This window comes from Protopterus annectens, chromosome 6.part0 (genome assembly GCF_019279795.1).
Source record: "Protopterus annectens isolate FY-2018-M chromosome 6.part0, PAN1.0, whole genome shotgun sequence".
NCBI lineage: Eukaryota > Metazoa > Chordata > Ceratodontiformes > Protopteridae > Protopterus > Protopterus annectens.
The window spans coordinates 415,933,095-415,946,480 of NC_056737.1; positions in this window are offsets into that span (position 1 = coordinate 415,933,095).

The following is a 13,386-nucleotide window of genomic DNA, read 5'->3' on the forward strand; positions in this document are numbered from 1 at the left end:
CCCCTAAGAAGTCTATACAATATAGAGTATAGTGACCAGGACTTTAGTCGGTCTGTGTACGGCACATGCTGGAGTCCCTTGATCATCTTTGTTAGAAACCTCTGAGGTCTCTCCAATTGCTGAAGGTGTTTTGTACAGTACATGCTGAACGGGGAGTTATACTGAATTATGGCCCAGATTAGTGCTGAGTATAGAGGGGTTATAACCTCTTTTGCTCTCGTGGCAATGCCTTCACTAATCAAGTGTGCTACGTAGAAAGCCTTCATTACTACAGTACACACATGGTAGTCGAAGTTAAGGTCGCAGTCAACTTGTGATCTCAGGTCCCTTACCACTTTGTGGGTACTTAGGGTACTACTGTTAATTTGATAGTGTGAAGGGACATTGTTTGTGCTGAAAGTAATGACGATGCATTTCTTCGCGTTCAGTTTCAGACTGTAAGACACCAGTCATTGATCTGTGTGAGACCCTCATGGAGTATACTGACATCATTTGGGGATTCAATTATTGCACCCAGTTTGCAGTTGTCTGCAAATTTGGTCAGCCACACCCCTTAATTTTGACCTGAACTTCTGAGAAGTATATACTAAACAGCAGGGGGCCCAGCACTGACCCCTGTGGCACTCTGCTGGTAACAAGTCTGCTGGTTGATGTGGAGTCACCCACTTTGATGGCGTGCATCCAGTTTGAGAGCCAGTTGGCAACCCATCTTACAACAAAGGGGGTTTGATGACCTGTTCTTCAGATATGTGTGGGGGGGGAGGGTTAGGGGAAGGTTTGTGATAGGTTTGGAGAGGATAAGGAAGTGAAATTTTCACCAAACTTATCCACTAGCAAGTTTGCTATCTCTGTGTGGTCAGTGTGTGTGTGTGATACTGTTGATCACTAGTTCTGCACATGCTTGGGTCCTGTCTTTTAGGTTCATAGGTTGGTACTAGGTTATCGACCCTAGGGCCTATACAAGCCTAGCCATAACAATTCCCTGGATATTTCTTCCTACAATATTTACTTCCCTGGACCTCTGTCTAGTAGGGCAACTGACATGATCCCCGAGGTGAATTTCCTATCTCCCATCCAGTTATCAAGGTTCCTTTTGAAGAGGGCCAAGGAGGCGCTCTGCTTGCCATGTATGGGAAGTCTATTCCAGAGTATGGGGAGTCTCTGGGTCAGGAACCTATCCCTCCCGCATGTTTTGTTCATTGTGATGACAAGGTTTAGATCCGTGGAGTGTATGGCTCTGAGGGATTGGGATTTCTTTAAGTGGAGCATGTCCAACAGCTCAGGGTTTGACATGGCCTTGCCTGTTAAGCAGAGATCGCCTCTGAGTAGACGATATGCCACAGAGTATAGCTGGAGTTTTTTTAGACTGTCAGCATAGGGCATATGCTTTAGGCCTGTGATTCTTTTAGTGAGGTATTTCTGTGGCCTTTCCAGCTGTTGCAGATGTCTTGTGAGGTACATACCAAATGGGGCGTTATACTCTATAATGGGTCTAATGAGGGATGAGTACAGTGGGACAATGACCTCCTTTTTTTCTGGATGAAAAGCCCTTAGTGATGAGGTGTGCCACATAGAAGGATTTCCTGACTGTTGTGGCGATGTGGTTATTTAAGGCGAGACCACTGTCCACCTGTGTCCCTAAATCATCACACTTTTGGTGTTTAATATACTGCCACCTATGTGGTAATTCATGGGTACATGTTTTTTTCCCAAAGGGGATAACTATACATTTCTTGGCATTAAGCTTGAGCCCATAGCTCTGGCACCAAGCATCTGTTTCTGTCAGGCCCTTTTGTAGAATATCCACATCATTTGGGGATTCAATAATGGCTCCCAGTTTGCAGTCATCTGCGAACTTTGTTAGCCAGCGTCCCTTAGTGTTGGCCTGTACTTCAGAGAAGTAGATGCCAAACAAGAGCGGTCCCAGGACTGAACCCTGAGGTACTCCACTTGTCTGGAGCTGGATTTGGAGTCAGCTACTTTTACAGTCTGGGTTCTGTCAGTAAGCCAGTTGGCAACCCATCGAGTGACATACGGAATTATGCCCAGATTAGTAAGTTTATCTATGATTCCAAAGTGGGGGATGGTGTCAAAGGTCTTGGCTAGGTCCATATAGGCTGTGTGGACCGGACCACCTTAACCACGTCCACAGCTCTGGAGACTGGTTTGAAGAAGTCAATCAGGTTCAGGAGACAAGATCAGCCCTTCACGAACCCAAACTATGCCACATAGCTGTAAAAGGCCTTATGGTTATCCTTGGCTGTGTTTGCTAAGTTTTTCCTCAAAGATACCCTTAGAGGATTTGACAAGTTGTCTTATTTGCCTGTCAAGGCTTAGGACAATATTACGTCACATCATATGTACCTGAGATGTTACTTCTGAATATTCCTGTCACATCTTCTTAATATCTTCTGTTAGATTTTTTCTTATGCCCATATTTACCTCACAGTTTCCATTAGTATCCCCAATCTTCTTGAAGACATATCTTGCATTTCCCATTCGGTTATCTTCTTCCAATTCTAGACAGCCCTTTATAATTATGTAATTACTTTAACATTGTAGCCATTGTTGTTTAGTCAATTAGCTGAGCCTGACACTTTGAGACCTCAAAGACTTGAGCACACTCGACATGTATCCTCAAAAACTGCTTCTTTCAGGTCTTGCAAATTCATATTCATTACTTCAGTAATACTGTCCATCCACCTTAGCTCCCTCTTTTATCTTTAACCTTGTTCAGCCTCAGTGTTTTCTCTAGTGAATGCTGCCTTTGCATTATGTGATCAAAGCATTTGTTTTTTAGTTTTACTATCAGGCCTTCCAATGAATGTTATGGATTTAGTTCCTTAAGTATTGAATACTTCAATTTTCTTGCAGTCCAAACAAGTCTTAAAAAATTTTACTAACACCAGAGTACCAAAGCACTGATTTTCCATAATCTAGCCTTAATTAAAGTCAAACTCGAACAGTCATTTTTTACTAATGAGAAAACCATAGCTTTGATTACATCAATCTTTGTTGACATAGTGAAGATGTCTTTTCTATTTAAAATTTTATCCAGATGTGCTACATCTTTCTTTCCAAAAAGAAAGCGTATTTTAGTTTCATGTCTGCAATCATCACCTGATAAACTCAGAATAGATGTGAGCAGATAGCTCTCTCCAGTATGAAAAAGTACAGTTGTGTACACTTACCATAAATGTAGATGTTCGAGTGTATTCACTGTTGCAGTCATTACATTTGGGTAATCCTGCTAGCAGGTTGGCCTGAATTCCAAAGTCCTGGGTCCTGCGTCGGCTGCTGTCGCCCCTTCTCAGACGTCAGGGGTATAATAGATGCGGCCGACGCCATTTTCTTTAGTTTTTCTTGCCCCAGATTTCAGGTGCCCCCTGAAAGGGTAGCCAAAATTTACATATACATATATATATATATATATATATATATATATATGTAAATACATGCATCAATATAAACTTTACCTTCATCTACAAGCAAATATACCACATAGGTTGTATAAATCAGAGAAGGAAAGATAGGTTCTATCAGAAGAAAGGGGGATGGCGGGTGGGTAACCTGGACTGCAACAGTGAATACACTCGAACATCTACATTTATGGTAAGTGTACACAACTGTACTATGTTCTTCGTGTTTCACTGTTGCAGTCATTACATTTGGGTAGAGTCCCAAAGCTATGGATGGGAGGCTGGAGCTAAACAGCATTCGGAGCGGCCATGAGGCCCTGCAGAACTGCAGTGGCAAAGCCTGCCTTGGATTTAGAGTAGAGTGGCAGATGATAGTGCTTTGTAAAGGTGTGCACTGAACTCCAAGTAGCAGCCTCTAAAATGTCCTTGGTTGGTACTCCCCTGAGAAAGGCTGCTGAAGTGGCTGCAGCTCTAGTTGAATGTGGCCTAATGCCCTTAGGCAATGGCTTTCCATGGTGTAAGTAGCAGAAACGAATGCAGTGGCCTATCCACTTTGAAATAGTCTGCTTTGAGATGGCCTTTCCTTGTGATCCTCCAGCATATGCCACTAGTAATTGCTCTGTCTTTCTGAAAACTTTGGTTCTGTCCAAGTAGAATCTAAGCTGTCTGTGTACGTCCAAAGGATGCAGAATTCTTTCCCCCTTGTTCTGTGCATTTGGATAAAAAGTTGGCAGATGAATAGTTTCGTTAAGAGTCACACTGGACACCACCTTAGGCATAAATGTTGGGTTTGTCCTCAGAGAGACCCTGTCTGGATAAAAAAAATGATAAAAAGGTTCCACCGCCATGAGTGCCTGTAGCTCTGATACTCATCTTGCAGAAGTTATTGCTAGGAGCACAGCTGTTTTTCCAAGATAAAAACTTTATATCAGCAGTAGCAGCTGGCTCAAAAGGAGGCAGGGTGAGTTTTTCCAAGACATAGTTGAGGTCCCATGCAGGCATTGGTGATCCCCTTGGTGGACTTACATTTTTTGCTCCTCTGAGGTACTGTTTTAATAAGGGATAAGAAAAGATTGGTGGCTCTGTATTGTAATGAGCCGAAATGGCAGAGGCATGAATTTTAATAGATGAAAAAGATAGGCCTTTGTCCAGCATCTCAGTTAAGTACTGCAAAATCTGAGGAATATTTGGCACAGTTGTATCAGCTCCTTGTGCCTGGTTCCAAGCAAAGAATCTTTTCCATTTTCCAGCATAAGATTTTCTAGTACTAGGCCTTCTGGCCTCCAAAATGACATCCATCGCAGCTTTACTGAAAGGTGTGTTTTGTATGACTACATTATCTGCCATGCCGCCAGGTTTAAAGTCCTGAGTTGGCTGTGCAAGATCTGATTGTTTTGCTGGGACAGTAGATGAGGTATTTGAGGTAAGGTCCAAGCTGGGCATTGAGACAAGTTCTTTAGGATTGGAAACCAGTACTGGCGGGGCCAGTCTGAGGCAATCAGTATCATTTTTGGCTTCTCCTGTCTGGCCTTTAGGAGTACCTTGGGCAGGAGAGGCAGTGGGGGAAAGGCATATACTGATAGGTTTTTCCAGCTGAAAGATAGGGTGTCCACTTTCCATGCTTGTCTGTGATAAATCCTTGTGCAGAATCTCTTTAGTTGGTAGTTGTGAGGGGAGGCAAATAGATCTGTGTCTGGGCATCTCCATTTCCTTGTTATCATGCTGAAGACTTGTGGATTCAGCTGCCACTTGTGGGGATCCATGAGGTTTCTGCTTAGTTAACCTGCCAGAGCATTTTTCCTTCCTGGCAGAAATTGTGCCTGCAGATGTACTTGGTAAGTTAATGCTGTGTCCCACAAAGTCATGGCTAGTCTGCAAAGGGGGTAAGAATGTGTGCCCCCCTGCTTGTTTATATACCACATGACCCTGGTGTTGTCTGCCTTTATCAGTAGTTGTCCCGGATGAAGTAGGTCCTTGAAGGCTGTCAGGACATTCTGAACAGCTAGCATCTCTTTTTGATTGATATGTAGATGCACTTGGGTTGAGGACCATGTGCCCTGAATGCATCTTCCTGCCATGTGGGCCCCCCAGGCATAATCTGATGCATCCGTTGTTAGTGTCTGCCTGGCTGGGGGTAATGTGAATGGCTGTCCCTTGTTTTGGTGACAAGTCTTTGCCCACCATCGAAACTCCTGTTGTAGGCAGGGAATAAGAGTAATCATTGTTTCCAGGCTGTGGCAATGTTGAGTCCAAACACTTTTTAGGTACCATTGAAGTTTCCTCATATGCAGTCTTGCATATAGAATTAGTAGGATGCAGGAAGCCATGAAGCCCAAAGCCTGCAAAATTTCTCTTGCAGATAACTGGGCCTTTGTTGCCAACATGTTGAAATAGGTAGTCAGTTGCCTTTGTTTTGTCTGGCATTAGATAAACCATCTGGGCAGTTGTATTTAAGCTTGCACCCAGGAATATTATCTCTTGAGAGGGTACTAGTTTTGAATTCTTTTCGTTGACTGTGTACCCTAGGCATGTTAGAAGTCTTTGCACATACTCCAGATGGTGTAGAAGAATGTCCTTGTTCTCTGCTTGAATTAGACAGTCGTCCAAGTAAGGATATATTTGTATTCCTCTGTCTGCAAAATGCAATTACTGGTGCCAGGCACTTTGTAAAGACCCTGGGCACAGTAGATAAGCCAAAGGGCAGTGCAGAGAATTGGTAATGCATTGAGCCTGCCTTGAATATGAGATATCTTCTGCATAATTGTCTGATTGGGACATGCAGGTATGTCTCTCTCAGGTCTAGAGTAACCAGCCAAGCGTTCTTGCCCAGTATGGGCAGAAGCTGCTGCAAAGTCATCATCTTGAATTTTGGTATATCCAGGAATGTGTTCAGAATGGATAGGTCCAGTATTGGTCTCCAGGTCTTGTCCTTTCTGGGTACCAAGAACAGTCTTGAGTAAAATCCTTGTCCCTGCTCTTGCTCTGGTACTTGTTGAATGGCCTCCATGTCCATGAGGGTTTTGTGCCGCTGCCCATTGATTTTTTGGCAGATCTGGCCAGCTGTTTGCCATTGACAGGGTATGGAAATGGAACTTGTAACCTTGTGACATGATATTTAGAACCCACTTGTCCTGGGTTATGTGCCAATTTTGAGTAAAAAAGTACTAATGTTCCCCCTAAGGGTGCTGCCAGGAGATAAGTGCTTGGTGCAGGCAGGGGGAAGTCATTGGGACTGTTTCCTGTATGGTTGTGATTTGTCTTCTCCAACTTTGGAGGTAGAAGCACCCCATTGCTTTGACCTAGAGCGTCTGGATCTGCCCCTTTGAGGCCTGTCTGACACAGGAAAGGACCAATTCTTTGTTGGCCAGTGTCTACTAAACCTAGGTGGCAGTACTTGTAAAAAATCTTTGACAGTTTGCATAGATTTAGCTTTGTCCTCCATTTTCTTTAACACATCCTCTGCCTTACCACCAAGCAAAGTATCATGCTGTAAAGGTGCATCTAATAATTTAACTTTGACATGATCAGGCAGATTTTGTTCCTTTAACCAAGCATGCCTCCTAATTACAGAACCCATAACTGCAGCCATACAGGAGGCCTCCAAAGAATCAAAACCACATTGCAAAGTATGCTTTCCAACTTGTTCAGCTGCATGCAATAAATCCTGCATTTCCTTGTTTTCTGCACATTCAGAGTTTAATAACATTTTCTGTTTAAGCAATGCCATGACATGTTGCTGATATTTCAGCATATGAAACTGACAGTTTAAGGCCCTTATAGCCAAGGTAGCAGATGTGTAAACCTTTTTTCCCCATCTATCCAGTGCCCTAGAATCTCTGTCAGAGGGGGTAGGGTTTTTTTGCAGTGGAAGCCTTAACTCCTTTGGGACCCTGTGAAATAGTTTCTGGGTCTGCAGCAGGGTTTTTAAAAAAGAATTTATGAGAGTCAGGAACCCTGAAATATCTGTCAGGCTTAACAGGAGCTGGAGGTAAGGAGTCAGGGGTAAGACTAGACTCTGAAAACACATCATCTACAATATCTAACACAGGTGGAATGGCTAATGGCCTGTGTTGAGGTAGTAAAAGGAAATCCCTGAGCCTATTTTTAGATGCTGAAATTCTTGGCTCCCCCAGTGGAAATGCTCCCCTCGTGGTATGCAAGCTTTCCCCAAAAGAATAGTCCTCTGGAGGAGAAGCTGAAGGTATAGATTCTTCAGCATCAGAATCCTCACAGGGAGGAAAAGAATATTCCTAATCAGAAGAAATAGAAACCTGATCTGAAGATTCTTAGTCAGTCTCTTGCCTAGGCCTCTTATCAGGAGGGGGATGGAAAACCCCTGATCAAAGTAATTAAGTCTTCGGCCATTTTGAGCATCTGTTTTTTGGGCATAGAGGCCTGTCCACGTGGCTCTTGAGTTTGTTTCTTTGCTTTAGAAGGTGATTTAGTCTTTGCCTTTGAAGCTGAGGTTGGCTTAATGTAAAGATGTTTAGGTCTGAATACACCCTCGGAAGCCGGTGCCTGCTCAGCGGCTCCAGACCCATCTGAAGGAATAGTATCCGAGGCTCCAATACCTTGAGTTTCCAGCGGCATAGCTGACTCCACGTGGGAGTCGGTAGCGGGCTGCAACTCTAAAGTAGTGGGTGTCAGGGGCTGCAAAAGTACCTCACTGAGAACCGGCGACTGGTTTAGGAGAAGCTTCGTCAGTTTTGGGCCTCGGTTGTCTGTCTCTCTCCTTTTCTTTGCATTTTTTGTGAACTCCGGTAGTCGGATGGCTATCCGACGACATTTCTGGATAATTAAACTGCGTCCAAAATAGTTTAAAGCAAAATCATACAGATGCTTAATAGTGCGTTGGTTAAATCTAGCACAAAACCGACAATCAGCAATGTTGTGATCAGGGCCTAGGCAAGGAATACAGTAAGAATGAAAGTCCTTATGAGGTATTTGCTTTCCACAAGAAATGCAATTATTAACTTTTTCTGACATCGGTCTGGAGCAAGAAAAATTTCTCCAACGGGGTACTTATCTTTATTGAAGACTTCGGATCTGAAACTCGAACACGAAAATCTCAGGAGTTGGCTGACCGGCACTTGCGAACTGCTTCGGGCACCACGCGGCAAGTAAGACTAAAGAAAATGGTGTCTGCCGCATCTTTTATACCCCTGCCGACCTGACGTCAGGGAAGGGGTGACAGCAGCAGACGCAGGACCCAGGACTTTGGAATTCAGGCCGACTGAGGGCAACCTGCCAACAGGATTACCCAAATGTAATGACTGCAACAGTGAAACACGAAGAACATCAGCACACTGCTGTCCTTGTTATTTGAGAAAAATAAAAACTCTTAAGCTTAGAATTAAAAGAAACAATAATAAGTAGTCCAAAACTTTAGATATTAATTCCTCTCCTATAAAAAAATTACTGAAGACAATCTCGAGCAGAATTAGTCTCTGGAATAACTCCGTTTTTATTTATGATAAATGCTTTCATCCAAGTGGAAGTTGATCTGATGAAGTCCATTTGGTGGATGAATGCACTTATCATAAATAAAAGCTAAGATAGTCTAGTGACTAAGTATGCTTGAGTTTTTCTAAGTGACGGCAGTCTTGCTATTTTCCAGATGTTGACAGCTATCTCCTTGCATCACTACATGGTTTATTTACTTGTTCACCCTGTGACTCATTCATGGTGTATACAGGGTTCTTTGATATTAGGAGGATTAACCAGGTCAGTGGTGATCTTTGTTGTTCAATGATCACCAGCTGAGATCTTGGAGATCACTCCTACCACTACTTCTCCATTTGCAAAGAATTGGTAAGGGTAGCTAACTTAATTTTAGATTTTTTGATACTGAACAACAAACAAGCTTTTGAACTTTCTGATTTCACCTTCAACAGGCTCTTCTCTTCTTCATCACTTTCAGCCAATATAGTTGTACCCTCTGTATATCTAAGGTTAATATTTCTGCAAACAATTTTCATTCTAGCATCTGATTTTTCCAACCTTGCATTTCACATGATATATTCAGTATATAAACTGAATAAGTAGGGTGACAACGTAGAGCCTTACCCTTACTTCTTTCCCAATCTTGAACTACTCAGTTATTCCATATTTGACTCTAACCCACGCTTTTTGTCCTGCATACGGACTCGTCTGGAGGATAAGGTGATCCTGTATTCTCAGTCCTCTAACCACATGCCAAAATCTCTTATGGTCCACAGAGGCAAAACCTTTCCACTAATAAATAAAGCAAACAAATATTTGTCTGCAACAATTTGCATTTTCCATTATACAGTGGATATTGACAATTTGACCTCTGGTGTTTCTGCCTTTTCTAAAACCAACTAATATATCTAGCAGTTCTCATTCCACATACTGCTGAAGTCTAGTCTGCAGGGTCTTCAGCATTACCTTCATAACGTGTCTGACAATTTCAGCATTTTTTCACACTGTCCACTTTTTTGGACTGGAATATAAAGTAACATTTTCAATTTATCTTTCAGTGTTGTATTTTCCAAATTTTAATATTACAGTTACACAAACATAAAAACAAAGAATTAACGTCTCATAATCATATGTTTTATAATTTCATTAGGACAGTTTAATCTCAAGACTTCTGTAATCATGACATTCAATTTCTACATAATAAATAGGAGGCAAGATTAGTTCTCTGCCTTATATCTGCTGAGTATCAGAATAAGCTCTGCCATCCCCACCAACCCTAAACTAGATAACAGAGTTATTGAAAAACACATAAGTGAAAATAAGGGAAGCCATCATTCAGTCCAGTGACAGGCTCACAGACATATTCAAGGATGAGGCAAATGGCAGAAAAAAGATTTGATTACTATGGGACTACTATACCTTAGCGATGACTGGACTTCCATTTACCAAATGTACAGGTTCGCTTTTCTTCCCTGGCATTAAAAGCCCAGAATAACTTGGCTATAAGAAAGGGGACATAATATGTGTAAGCCTAGTGGCTGTGTAGTTAAGACTCACCAAAGGAAGGTAGGTGTGACAGCCGGGAAATGACTGTTTAAGACTGTCAAATGAGAGGGTGAAAGTGAAGAACATGCATAAAACTAGACACCATAATGAAAAATCAGCACAGTATAGCACAAAACTATAAAATACCTCAGTGTCAAAAACTTTACCCAATCAAACCATAAGCCAATTAAAATAAAACATGCAGCACTGGTGGAAAACAAAATCTGCAATGAATCAAATACATACAATAAAAAGAAAATGCCTTAAAGTGGTACAAAAAGCACTCAACTTAGCTTTACATTATCAGCTTCAAGTCATTTAACTAGCTTTCAGATGCTCTGTTCTCCTAAATTCTGCTTGAATGTCCTCATTCTCTGTCTCTGTCACAGTATGCTACTACAGAAGTCCCCATTTACTAAAACATGAAATACAGACGACTCATTCCTTTTTCATTTGTGCTATAAGAACAGCATGTATTAAGCATAACCCTCTGCAAGCTAAACTTTCTACCAAGAGTGCACCAATACCATCACTTCTGTCTAAATGCAAACAATTTCATAAAGGTGCAATCAAAATATGTACATTTTAATTCCCTGTATAAAGCTACTAAGAATTTAGATTCAGTCTTTGTATGAGAACAACTAATATTTCTTATGCTGTGGTTAGTTTCTTACCTCTTTTCTGCTAAAACATTATTTTTCCCCACGCATTCCCTCTAGTGAGCTGGAGTTACCAAGGCTCAAGAAAAGACACCATGGAACTTACAGCATGGGTGTTAGGAGTATTGAGGCAGCTCAGATTCTATGACTAAACAGAAAGATATATTTATACTGCAAATGTTTACTGTCCTAGTCATCTTATTACAGCACCATGGACTATTGCTGCTCAGAGTGCATCTTATTTGGCACTGGGCAGCATCACTGGTCAGGTCAGCTGCAGATTACACCATGTAAACTCCCTTCCCTCATCCTGTTACAAACACCCTCCAATCCTATCCTTTCATAGGACATGCAACCATGGATGGGCAACTTTCCTGCTCTCTGCATGCAGCTTGGTGGACATGGGTACCCTGAGGCAACGTGACAATTGCCTTTTGTACATCAACAACCACCTAACTCTCAAACAGACAAATACAGTATGTGAGAGATGTAGTTAGACTGACACTGGAGGCTAGACTCTCACATGCAGACACAAAAAGCAACAAACAGGTTGTCAGTGACTGACACGCATCACTCACTGTACCTGCAAAGGACCACACACACACACACACACACACACACACACACACACACACACTAGACCCACATATTCAAATATGCTCAGATGTAATTTGCATAAACCTCAAAGGCTTCTCAGATGCAGTCCTCAGAAACTCCACATGGACACAAACAAGACAATTCCCATCACAACACATAAAGCCACATCTCGTTGTGCCTCAGCTACCAAGTCTATAAGGCAAAACACATAAGGGCCAGGATTTTCCAGATCACGCAAGCACTCAGGTCACTTAAGTACCAGTATGACTCAGTCATAATCCACGTGGGTGTGAATGACCTGAGACATACCTGCTTGGACTATAGGAAGACAGACATGACTGAGCCCTCAGAATATGTGTCACAGGCAGGTATGAGCCTAGCACTGAGCAGCATTCTACCACCTCCAAGGATGATGCTACAATACCAGCAGAAAATTACCAACTTTAACAGTTGGTTTAGCTACTGGTGTCACTGCAAAGTGGTCCAATATTTGTCTGCCTAGGAGGACATGGTTGATAGTCAAAACTGCTTTGTCAGGGATGGCCTTCACCTGTCACCTCTAGGTTGTCGGATACTGGCCAAAACATTATCCATCCCTTTACTGCCTTTTCTAGGCACTGCCCAACAGACAAACCTTCCAACATAACAAGAGCTACTCGGGACAAACTAATGGTTACTGCTCAAAGCTAGGAATCTCAACAAGAAACTGCACTCCCTGGAAGATCTCCTTACCCTGGAGAATGTTGACGTCTGTGCAGTTACTGAAACATGGTTCAAAGCCAAGGAAGACACTCCTGCAGTGTATGGCTATGATGCCTTTCATACATTCCGAGCACCTAATGAACATGAATAGGTTCATAGGTGTTTACTAGGCTAATGACCACAAGGGCCTTTTTAAGCCTAGCCATGCATCCCAAATCTCTGACAAGTTCTGATACCCTTGACAAGTCTAAGCATGGGCCTGGGAGATGAACCGTTTACAGGTTATCTGTGTCCATTAGAGACATAGGTACCAAACCAGGGATGAATTTCCGATTTCCCATTCAATTGTCCAAGTTGCACTTGAATTGGGTTACAGAGGAACTCTGCTTCACATGGATGGGGAGCCTGTTCCACAGACGGGGTAGTCTCTGGGATACATACCTATATCTCCAGCAGGTCCTATTTATATCACAGGCAAGATTTAAGTCTTTAGAATGGGTAATTCTGGTGCTGTTTGTTTTGTGGATATGTAGGAGATCCAGCAGAGTGGGGTCTCACAATGCCCTGTATGCCAGGCACAGACCTCCCCTCAAAAGCCTGTAGAAGAAAGAATACAGGGATAGGGCCTTGAGGCGGTCTGCATAGGACATATTACTTATGCCCTGTATTCTTTTAGTGAGGAACCTCTGTGGAAGTTCCAATTGTTGGATATGCCTGGTTAGGTACATACCAAAGGAGGCACTGTACTCAATGATAGGCCTGATGAATGCCGAATACAGTGGAACGATAACTTCCTTGGACTTAAGCTGCCATATCTTTGTATAGAAGTTGTGCAACATAGAATGATTTCCTCACCACTGTAGACACGTGATGATCAAAGGCTAGATTACTATCTATGTGTATCCCTAAGTCCCTGACTACTGGGCCAACTCTAAGGGGTGTGTTGTCAATATGACAGTTAACAGGGATGCATGACTTCCCAAAGGATACTATTATGCTTTCTTGGCATTTAGTTTTAGCCC